The sequence below is a fragment of the Brachyhypopomus gauderio genome, unplaced genomic scaffold (genome assembly GCF_052324685.1).
Source record: "Brachyhypopomus gauderio isolate BG-103 unplaced genomic scaffold, BGAUD_0.2 sc256, whole genome shotgun sequence".
NCBI classification, from domain to species: Eukaryota; Metazoa; Chordata; class Actinopteri; order Gymnotiformes; family Hypopomidae; genus Brachyhypopomus; species Brachyhypopomus gauderio.
Window position 1 is genome coordinate 138450 of NW_027507077.1, and position 12299 is coordinate 150748.

The following is a 12299-nucleotide window of genomic DNA, read 5'->3' on the forward strand; positions in this document are numbered from 1 at the left end:
CTAACACTCAGTTTACGTTAACTGCCACAGATGTTGTTTTTAAGCAAGACTGTTCCAGTATCTCAACAAAGCACTTTAGGTTGCATTAACTAGAGGGTGAAGGACACCTCATACATTACTGCTTGCGTGTTTAATACTATTAAAACAGTGGAAATTGCAACACATTAACGATACACAGTTAAGAATCTTCCAGTACTCAATTATATGCATATACACACCTTGAGAAGACCAGGCCTCCCTGTACTAATAACACCTCGACTCCTTCACTGTGCGGACCGGAAGCCAGATCTCTGCAGACTTCTCCGAGGAGGAACGGTCTGCATGCCTGCAAGACGTGGTTCCTCTCCACAGGCTAAAGAGCCCACAAGCACATTTCCATAACACCTGCCTGGAGCTGGTGAGCTGGCACCCTCTACAAATCTCTGCTAATGAGGCCTGCACCTTCACGCAGGAACAGGAGTGGTGGAAAACCAACAAGAGCCTCCACCATGAGCCCAGAGTTGTGCCTGGACTCGAGCTCACACCGCCACGCGGGTCAGAACGTTACTGAGTGGGTGAGCGGTGCAGATGGGCTCCTTCAAGCAGTGGCAGGAGCTGTGGTCCACTTCAGAGATCGCCTCTTAGCCAATCATCAGCCACCATTCAGTCAGTTCAACACCACACATTTAACCAAAAGGATTCCTTTACTACTCGAAGAGAACTGCAATATAAATTCTACATTTCTGGCAAAGATGGGATATAAAATTTATCTTTATTGCAATATGAAATTGGATATTGGCAAGAATTTCTGAGTGGACATGATTTATAGACATGACCTAATTCAAATGATGAAATACATTACATTGTACTATAAGAATTTTATAGCTGTATAAGTTTCTATAAACTGAAGAGGTTTGCCAAAGTGCTGGCTTGTTAAAGTAAAAGGTATGTGGTTTTGCACAGGGCTGGCAGAGTGAGGTCTGGCTGCTTGGTGAAACTTGTGGTGTGTTTGTTGTTATCAATGCGTTAAGGTTAGTGTACTGTGTAGTATATAGTAGTATATAGAGTCCTCCCTTCACTGGGTGAACACACAGTTACCTTACCACAGTTACCTTACCACTTCACTGTTAACAAAATGAAGTCAAAACTCCCACCCCTAGATTCAAGTCTGTCAACATATCTGACACAAAAAGAAAAAACAGAAATCGGAGCTCGAAAAGCCAAAACAGCCAGAACAACAATGCAGGTGGTAGAACTGAAGCAGTTAGCGCTCACCTGTGTGCACTAGCACCAGTGGGATAATGGAGGCACCGTCACCAAACACATCTGGGGGGGCAGTGGCTAGGCTGAGAAAGACGTCGTGCTCTCCTCCCTCCTGAGTGCAGGAGAAGTAGTCAAACAGGAGCAGGGGGGGGGCAGGAGTGCGGGGGACTCGGCTTCACCCACAGTCTCCTGTTCATCAGTCAGCCCGCTCTCCCTCTGCACACAATCAGCCTGGAAGAAAGGCCACCCAGACTGGGCTGCCACCATAGCCCCAGCAGCAAGGACAGGGAGCACGATACACACACACACACACACACACACACACACACACACACACACGCACACACACACGCGCATACACACACACACACACACACACACACAGCAACAGAGTGCTGCTTCTGGAAGGAGAGGTGTGCACATGCACATTTTACAAGGTGGCTGTAGTGAATTCCATTTAAGACTATCCATTTTTGAGAAACAGAAATCATAGCTGGTGCGGTAGCTATTAATATTAGTGCCAACAGTAACAGCAGCAGTGAGAGCAATAAAGCTTTGTTGACACTGATGTGTTCTCTCCCAGCTCTGTCCCAGTAAACAACTCTTAACGTCAAGCACCATCCCCTCCGTCTCATCACAGTCGCCAAGACAACTCAGGCCACAATTCACTTCAAGCATTTAAGTCTGGCCAGTGGATCTATTCAAAACTGCTGCCCAACCAGTGCTCAGTGTGTCTCAGCGCTGCTGGCCAATGCCGGGTGGCCGCTCCGACCACTCGATCGTGATCTCCAGCTGCATTGCTGGCGTGACCAGATCCCACGATCACAAGGAGAGAGGGAGGGGCAGCGTTTTTGCCCCCGCCCCGAACAAGACGCGTTTGAAAGCACCTGGGAGACAGCACCGTCACCGAGGGGCAACACAGCAGCTCCCAAATCACAGCCGACACCAGAACTCCCATCAGAAAGATCAGAACATTTAGTCCTTTGTGGGTTTGCCAAGTTGCTATGGGCATACACCTTTGGTAGAAGAAGGATTTCCATCTTAGATGTGTTTGCCCAGATGAGAATCCACGGTGGTGGGTGATTTACGCAGGGCACAAGAGTGATCGCCCCCTACACTCATGGTGGAGCTCTCCTGGTGCTCTTCAAAACATCAGCAAGATGAGTTGAGTTATCTGTTCATTTGGACTATGTGGGATTCAAAAAGGGGGAAGGAAAGAAGGTCTTGATGCCAGGATGTGAAGGGCTGTAGCTGAAGGCACTCGGAGGAAACGCGCAGACACAGCGTGTAGGAAACGCACTCCAACGACACTCTGAGCAGACGTGAGCCAGGGTAGCCCAACCCTCTGGAGAGTCTGAGAGAACACTTGGGCTTCCTGAGCACGGCAGCTCTGCCAAATCAGACAATGTAGAACCTTCTCACTGTCAGCAAAGGAGGAAAGAACAGTACTCAAGAAAGGGCACTTTTAAGAATACAAAAAAACCCGATGTTTTATAGCCAAGATTTCTGAAACGCACCAGTCTTACTAACTATCTGCTTTATTTATTCAACATCTGGGCTTGGTCATGAACCTAACTACATAATGCCATACTGTGTAAGGGCAGTAAGACAGGTGTGTGCACCTGTATTTCTGCTAGGGCTCAGCCAGCCCACTGACTGTGTGCTCTTACGGGGGTCTCCCACAGCACCATCCTCCTGAAGGATCCGTTTTAGTGCTGCACCGACATGGAGATGGTCGCAACAATAACGATCACGCTGGAAACTCACCCTGTCAGATTTCTATGCTTTCTATGTTTTCACAATTTCAGCAGGCTCCATATTACCGAGATGGTACCGACTCGAATGGAGGATTACCGAATCAAAGGAAACGAACCAGACCTTGAGCCAGGCACCAGAGTCCCTGAGCAGCTGTTCTAGGATTCACTCCTACTACCAACGTCCCGTTTAACTTCTATTCATGCAACCAAATGCCGACTCCTTATCTGAACCAACAGACCGACTCAAGTCCACGTCAATTTAGCTTGTAAGGACAATTAAAGAATAATAATAGTGGTTAAATCACTTCAACACAAACTCACACATATCTCCAAGCAGACCACTACATTTCGAACCTCACAAAATAACCTAAACCCAAACAAAGCAACAGTGAGTTGGTTGCACGAACGTTGCGGAATGGTGTATCCAGGCATTAGCTTATGCCGAGAACACGTAATTCTCCTAGACTGACTGGGGGGGTGGCACATACATTATCTTGACTAAGCCTGATAGCTTAATTTAACAATGCTAAAGGGACAAATTACTACAAAGAAAAATCAGTAAGCGTGAAGAGTATCTGTAACGAGGGCCTGCAGGAGTCATTTTAGCCTATTCCTTCTTATGAGAGCAGAAAGACTTGAATGTGCCATGTTACTAATGAGGATCAATTAAGGATGAGGGTTTTTGTTCTTTCCTACCAAGCATCTTGCCTCTGCAGATAGAACAGTGCTAAGTGATTTGCACAAGTAGTTTTAGCATGTGTTCTGGGCACAATTACCATCCAAACTCAGCCAGTCAAGGGAAGAACACGAGACAAGCAGCCTCTGAAGTCCCGGGCCTTATTAAGAAACCCCCACACCTCCGCTTACATGCGCAAGTTTGCCAGGACATTTAGGCCAACACCTTAGGCTGATGGAAGGGATCTCAACGTGCCCATGAGAGATCGGTTTTAAGCTACGCACATCCATTTCTGCTTTCTGAATTGCTCACATTTAAAAGAAAGCCCTTCATGTACAGAGCAGGCACAGAAGCTGCTCTGCGATACAAGATCATAGCCACAATCTCACAATACACGAGCATGAACTTCAAGGGCCAGGTCACCCTTTTGGATCGCACGCCTTTACAGGAAAATGCAAAAAACCTTTTTGAATACAGGTGAAGGCATTAATGTTATTCATGTATTCAGTGGAATAAAAGCTAGCTGAAGAGTTAGGACCTTTACTAGGGAACTATAAAGTCAGGAGCTGGAGCAGGTTAGAAACAGTGGAAAACACACGCTCTGCTTCCCCCTTCCACCTGGCTATGACATCATCCTCTCACAAGGCACAAAACGAGTGGTAAGAACGTTAGCGCAAACTAGCGCAATACTTCTGCAACGTTTCCGGAGGATCTCCCTCCGCTGAGAGAGGTAATGAAGCACACCTTCTTTATCGCCTTCACATCAGCACTGCCCAGCAGGGGCATCCACTGGAACCACCACGGCCAATCAGAAAGGACCAACCCAGGAGGACGAGACCCGTTCTGTGGCAGGTACTGCTGAAACCAGCCCCACAAGGACCAAGCAGCTCTGGCTGTAATTAAAGGCCTGGAGTACCTCCTCTATGGGCCCGGCTCCTCTCAGTGGCCCACAGGGAGGGCTGCTTCAGCAGGAATAAGGACTCCTCAAGCACCACCATTAAGGCAAAGACAAGCCTCAATGATAATCTTGAAATTGGAGCTGACAATAGATATATAAATGGAACCCTTAAGATGAAATTCAATCCTTGTGATGAAGAATGTCAATTAACTGAACAGATAACTTCAATTTAAAAGTATCCATTTTTCAATTGCAACAGAGTGCATTATCAAAAAAACATAAGTCAAAATAAACGCACGGTGGCAATACGTCTGATTAAAATCATGGTGGTAGAGCAGTTTGTGCACAAGTTCAGAAGAGAATTAGTTTGGTAGCACTTCTGCTACACATACTTTACAAAGCCTGGAAACTCACGGGAAGGGTTACCTAATGGAACCAAAACATGGATTAGGTTTATTAATGGAAAAGATGCTCTAGTTTATTTTCAAGAATAAGCATAACAGTGAGCAGCCTGTTAAAGCATGATTCTGAACTGCAGTTTGAAACATGCTCAATGGTGTGTATACACTTTAGCTACTTGTTAGTTACATTAGCTTCAAAGCTCCAATGCAATGCTGAAACAAACGCCAGAGACCAAACATGGAGCTATACATCTAGGGTTGGGGAAAGGGCACCGTTTTATATTCCGTTATTCACACAGGAAAAACAGAAGCAGATAACCTTGTGTTCGGTCAGTTCTGCCTCAACACATACTGCAATGTCAAATAATGAATTCGTATTCCATTTGATCCATGTGGAATCAAATGACTATGTAAAACAATAGCAGCCAGGACAAGTAACGATGGTCAGCTCAAATAATCGTGATAAGGTGATTATGTAATAAAATGAATATTTCTATAGGAAAGGATAAAACAAGCGGCCTGGCATATTGATAGAGCATATATTTATATAAATGAGTTGCTTGCTTTGATCTCTCATTTATGGCTAATTGAATCAATCTTCTAGTACTTTCTCCTGGGGGCAAAAGAAATGATCCAACCAAACCCACACCTTCAAAAAACTAGAACAGTCAGCTCCACTCAGTCCGCTCAGCTCAGAAACAGTAGGCGTTCATTACCATGAAGTGTGAAGTGTTGCTAAGGGTGAGGGCACACGCTGCTCCTGACATTCATTTCTTAATTAATGATGCTGTTCCTCTGAAGATCTGAAGCCCAGAAGGAGCTTACACAAATTTCACCAAACACATCACTGGTGTGGAGGTCATTTTGGATGATCTGCAGGCTATTCTGGAACCCGTCAGGAGACCAATCAAACCCTGTGAAGCAGCGTTCCATCATTCACGCACATGCAGTTGTGTTTGCTTCATACAACATCAAAACAACTGCCCAGGTATATTAGTATGTTTTAGAATCAGTGTCTTCAAATAAAATGTATTAAAGCAAAAAGTACAACAAAAGGCAATAAAAAAATAATCAGGGTGAACAGTAGCCTCTTTTCTTTCACGCACTATATGACAGTATCGTCAGTCGGTAAAGGGAAAACGTCCTGCTGTCCACAACAGATCCAGGAGCAACTCTTTGTAACAGATTGCTGCAGGGTCTGCTGTGAACATTTGCTAGTTTATTTTTAAATCACTGCAGGTTCCTTAATTACCAGCGCTGGTTTGGCATCATGATGGTTTAGTGCACAGTGATGAAACATGTAACAATTCGTCATTAGAATTTGTGCTCTCAACCAAAATTAAAGCAAAAGGACTGGAAAAAGCACAGAGACAGACAGACAGACAGACATGCACACTTGAAAAGACTCATGGCCACAAGCAGACAGGCACGTGCACGCAGATGCACGAAGTGTGGTTCCCACATTACTGGCTGTAATATGGAGGAACATCAGACACAAGAAAATCTACATTTCAAAACCTAAGCCTTAAGCCTACTGCCTGTTCCAAGAGAGACAGGGCACATGATCTCACAGACAGAAGCCCTGCTTAGAGAGAGCAATTTGATGACAGCTGCTTAGCCTAAGTGTGACCACCAGGCATTATGCATTATTATGTTTAACTAAACACAGTATCGTGCCCTGCATCAGTAAGCAATAACATAATCCCCTCAAGCTTCGATCGGTTGTGTTAGAGAGATAGCAGAAGAAGTGTTTGAGGTGCTTTAGAGGCACAGATGACAGTGACCATCTCCTGCTTTTCTAAAACCCAAAGAATGGCTGAAAACCTTTAGATAATCAGCTGATCAAAAGGAAGAAGAGATTTATCTTAGTTCCGAAAAAAAAAAAAAAGCCATTCAAGACTGAAAATCAAGGTGAATTGGAAACCACAGTGTATTTTACTTCTGTAACGTGAGCTAGTTCTGAGTGCAATGCAAAAATTATGGGTGGGACAATATGGGTGATCATCAACTGTGTTTTGATTGGCTCGTGAAACGTATGCATTTCAAAACTAACACGGAATCAGATCTGTATGCTAGCATGCACTCCAACATGGAGGATAACAGATCCATGTTTATATGCTTTGTCATGACACCCTGCTAGATGGTCAGTAATTAGGCAAGGAATATTATTTTGATTTTATAACAATGGAAATTAATAATAACAATAAATAACTTAAGTATAAAATAAAAAATAATAATAGTAAGTATTAAGATATCATATTTATAAAGCACATTTCACAAAATCTTGAACACACACAAAGAAATAAGAAGGCAAAACACTGGATCTGTATACAAAATACATTTATCTGATGGAATTGCCACATACATACAGTGTGTGGGTGACCTGCGTTCTTGAAACAATGCTGGCCAACAGGTCTCCAACATAAGCTGGAATAATGCAGTACTCCATCTTCTTCCAAATATACAGACTTGAGGCCCATAACCACGGTCATTTAGGAACAAGGAACAAAGACATTGGTAATGACACCTCCTGCCCATGGTGCTGCTGGCTGGGATTAACAGGAACTGACTGGTAAAGCATGCCAGAAGATTATTGGTCAATGATTTTTTCTGCTTATCTCCCATCCATGATGACAGCAAAACATCAGAAGACATTTTAAGGCAGGCAAAAATCACTGCACATTGACTAAAGATTCCAGAGAAACAGGAACTTTGTCAGTTAAATGATTTGTCAATGTGAATCATACTAATATGACAAAGGGCATGAGTTAACAAGGAAAGAAATCTATTTTTTGATTTGAGGTTGATTAAGCCACCAGTAGATGCTAAGAATAACTCAAGAAAACAATACAACCATTAAATTATTATTAATTATGTATTGTTAATACATTGCAGAATCCATCATCAGTGACACTGTGTTTGGGCATGTGTATGAATTAGACATCTGACACCAGTGAAAATGCAAACCTACCAGTTACAGTTAAGAGTTCTGAAAACAAGTCAGTAGTGGCCAGACAGTCTGAAATTACCAACCACATGAAACTCTATTCTCTTTAAAATTTGCCTTGAGTTCAAATTGCTTGCCAACTTTTAGCGGTTGGAGACAATAACCATCACTGGCTGGCTAAGCTATTAGTAATCCTCATCACAGCATATCTGACAAGGACGAGGACAACACGCACTGCAAAACATGACACTGGAATTTAGAACCTTCATACAAATGATCAGAGGAGAAAAACCAAAAGAAAAAGGAGGGGTTGACATCTGAAATATTTAGTACACCGCACTGGGATCTTGAATACGTCCCTACTGTACTGAAAGCAAAGCTTTGTTTTAATTTTTAAAAGAACAGGCTAATGCTCACCACAAGGAAGCAGCTATTCAAGAATCCCACTCACTCATACCAGTTATGCATGATCAGCACTGGGGCTCTGCTAAGACAAAACACATCTGAGCCTAAGAGTCCAAATCAATACAGGACGCCTCCAAGGAGCAGAGTGTTACACACTTATTGGAGGTGAAGGTGCATGCACCTACAGGACAGATGAGCTGCAGTTTGGCCTTGATGACTAATTGCATCTAGAATACTTCAGAAATCCTCCCAGGAACCACACTGAGATACAACGTGGACAAGATTAATGTCCTCTGAGAACAGCAGCAAGGGGGCTTCTTCAGACCAACTTTTCATAGTGTTACACGTTAACTCTTATTCAGTCACCTTGACATTTAACAAGGAATCACAGCTCATGCCGACACATTTAGCCTAAAGTAACACAGCGGATCTTAAAGGAGACGGGGCACAACACTGAACCCGCTCCCAAAACTGCACCTGCTGCATCAGCCTGACCATCACTATCAAACATCGTGGTCCTGCACAAAGTGGAAAATATTACTCAGTGAGAAGCAGTGTCAATATTGCTGTTATATCAACTCTGTTTGCTGAAGTGCACATGAAAAGATTGTTTGGTTGAAACAGACAGACCGTTGTTAAAATATTCAATTAGTTTTTCATGGCAGATGTCTACAGTCTTCCACTATAAAGTGACAGAAGATCTCAAACCATCATACATTACTTCTTTTAGCCGTTAAAAGAAAAATGACATCTTAATAAAATGTAATAAGATAAGGTTTTAATAATTGTGTTGTCAGACATCTCTTTTCTGTACTCGTCACCAAATGCCATCAAGAATTTGCCATTATTTTATTGAAAATATTAATGTCGATGAATTTAAACTTAGTCAATACATTTTATAATTCATTTATCCCCCCATCAGATAATGATTCTAGTGAATTTAAACAAGGTTTGTCTGATTTTTTTTTATTAACCAAAATGTGTCTGAAACAAATTATACAGTCCACAGAAACATAAATATTTGATTGATTCAGTGGCTTTTTTTTCCTTCTACATGGCAACATTAAAAATCAACACAAACGTCAAATAAATTTGATATATACTGTTGAACATTTAATTGCCTACATTCACATTGAAACCATGGAAGACAAGTAACAAATATTTACTGTATACTTTTAATACACATGTTTTGTGTATATACATATTTTCCCTCAAAAATGTTACAGTCTTAGGCACTGCCAACACCTGCTGAATTAACTGGCTGTGCTTTATTTTTGTGTGGCTCTGCAGTGTCCACAGTCTGAAGGGGACCGCTATAGTCCTGCTCATCCTAACGATTCCTCAAAACAAATTAACTTACACAGCCTAACGTGATTTGAATATATTTAATCACAGAACCACTACTGAGATGACCCAGTCACACGTGTTTTTCCAAGACGTGAAATGTGAAGCTAGACACCCCCCCCCCCCCCCCCCCCAAACTCCACACTTGCCCCCTGCCTCCCCCGGCACCACACTTGCATGACAACATGATGAAATAGAAACGAGTCGTTAGCAAGGTCTGCGGGACATTTAATTTCTAAAACAGCCGACTTAAACTTAGTTAACAACGTTAACGGAGACTGACACAAGCACAGACAACGACCGAAGCAAAACGCGCGCAGAATCTGTGATCCAAGCACGAAGCAGCTGCCATTAGCAGCAACGTAGCAGCTACCCAGCACAGACAGACGGATGATCATACCACACATTTACCCTGATGTACCCCGACCCTCCTCACCACACATTTACCCTGATGTACCCGGACCCTCCTCACCACACATTTACCCTGATGTACCCAGACCCTCCTCACCACACATTTACCCTGATGTACCCCGACCCTCCTCACGACACATTCACCCCGATGTACCCCGGCCCTCCTCACCACACATTCACCCCGATGTACCCCGACCCTCCTCACCACACATTTACCCTGATGTACCCCGACCTTCCTCACAACACATTTACCCTGATGTACCCCGACCTTCCTCACAACACATTTACCCTGATGTACCCCGACCCTCCTCACAACACATTTACCCTGATGTACCCTGATGTACCCCGACCCTCCTCACAACACATTTACCCTGATGTATACTCACCCTCCTCACCACACATTTACCCTGATGTACCCCGACCCTCCTCACCACACATTTACCCTGATGTACCCCGACCCTCCTCACCACACATTTACCCTGATGTACCCCGACCCTCCTCACCACACATTTACCCTGATGTACCCCGACCCTCCTCACCACACATTTACCCTGATGTACCCCGACCCTCCTCACCACACATTTACCCTGATGTACCCCGACCCTCCTCACCACACATTTACCCTGATGTACCCCGACCCTCCTCACCACACATTTACCCTGATGTACCCCGACCCTCCTCACAACACATTTACCCTGATGTACCCCAACCCTCCTCACCACACATTTACCCTGATGTACCCCGACCCTCCTCACAACACATTTACCCTGATGTACCCCGACCCTCCTCACAACAGGCGGCGGCGCCTGCCTCACACAACTCAGTAACTTACACCGCTCAGCACAGGCTCCCTGGCCACAAAACTCAGCTTCTGAAGTCCAAAAAAAAACTTATCAACGTGCAAAATTATCCGTTTAAATGATTTAAAGTATTTTACAGTGCGGGTCCTACAAACACACGGTGTAGTTGTGTCAGGACTACTCGTACCTGGCTACAAAACTCTGGCGGGTCTCCGGCTGAACTTACCGCTCTTCTCTGCTGCCTTAACTCATCTGTCGGGCATCCGAGGCTAACTGACTGGTAAACGGCGTTTCCAGACACGGCGCCGTTCCTTTGCGCTGCTACTCACAATGTTCCAGTGATCCGGCGTAGAACATCCAAGTCAGTACGGGACAAAAATGTTTTTTTTAAGTCATAGTCGACGGTTGTGTCTTCCCGAAGAACAAGTTAGCCTGCCGGCTACCGGAGCGAGGAGCAGCCGCGCCACACAACCACAGCACTCGGGCGAACACAGGCACACAGTTCGCACGGACAGCAGCGAGGGGACAAATTGAGAAAAGGCTTGAAAAACTTCACTCACCTTGTGACTTTTCTCCTGTGCGACTATCCAAAACCGAGCGTTTAAGTGCCCGGTGGAGTTGGAACGGCAGCGGATTCAAAGTCTTGTTGACAGCATCGTCCACAGAGCCGCCATCTTCATTCGGCTGTGATGCTACTGCTCGCCGCTCCGCGCCGCCACTCCGGGACGAACCAAACGAGCCCGCAGCAGGGAGACGCCTCGAGTTCGGTCAAAATATCACCGCTGCCCTTTGGAGATGTGGAGAATGCGAACTTCTAAAGGAACATTTACTTCTCGTTTATGTGCATGTTTTAGACCACAAAGACCTAGCTGTAATGATTTTAATTTGCGCAGAGAAAAGTTTTTTGTCCCCCCAAAGCGATGGAAGATTCGGTGATGGTAGTGCCCAGAAGAAGGCGCCTCCTTTCAGGCGTGTGTTCCCCAGGTGAGGGGCTCACTGAAGGGTTGTGAGGAGAAACACTTCAACGTGTGACCATGCCTTTTACGTGGGAATCACCTAATGAATTAGGTATTTGGCAATTACCACACGCCCACGACTGTTCAGTTACTATTTAATCTGTAAATGTGGGGTACATGGGTCTAACGTAAATTTGTATTAATAAAAAAAGCTTTGGTAACAACTTGCGTCCGCCTTTGCGGCGGAACTTTTTTTAAGCAGTAGCTAACGTTTCTGAAGTATAGCCTCAAATGTAGGGTTACTTACTATTCAATAACAAATACATTTAAAGGGAACAGAGTTTATTAAGGACTCAACTCCTCAAATTCCTGTACAGATTACGATCCCCTGCTTGACTTCACTGTGCAGATTTAAAACTTATCCTATTGCGCCACCTGCTGACGGAATTAATGTAGTTTCAT

At 44.3% G+C, this 12299-nt stretch overlaps 1 protein-coding gene across 4 annotated transcripts in view; it reads right to left on the reverse strand.

The window, feature by feature from the left end:
- ndst2a (N-deacetylase/N-sulfotransferase (heparan glucosaminyl) 2a) overlaps positions 1-11873 on the reverse strand; it is a 106275-nt gene extending 94402 nt beyond the window's left edge. For all 4 annotated transcript variants that reach the window (XM_076995825.1, XM_076995824.1, XM_076995822.1 and 1 more), the window contains exon 1: positions 11442-11873. The gene's annotated coding sequence lies outside the window, so the exon portion shown is untranslated. The remainder of the gene's footprint in view (positions 1-11441) is intronic.
- Positions 11874-12299: the final 426 nt, after the last annotated feature.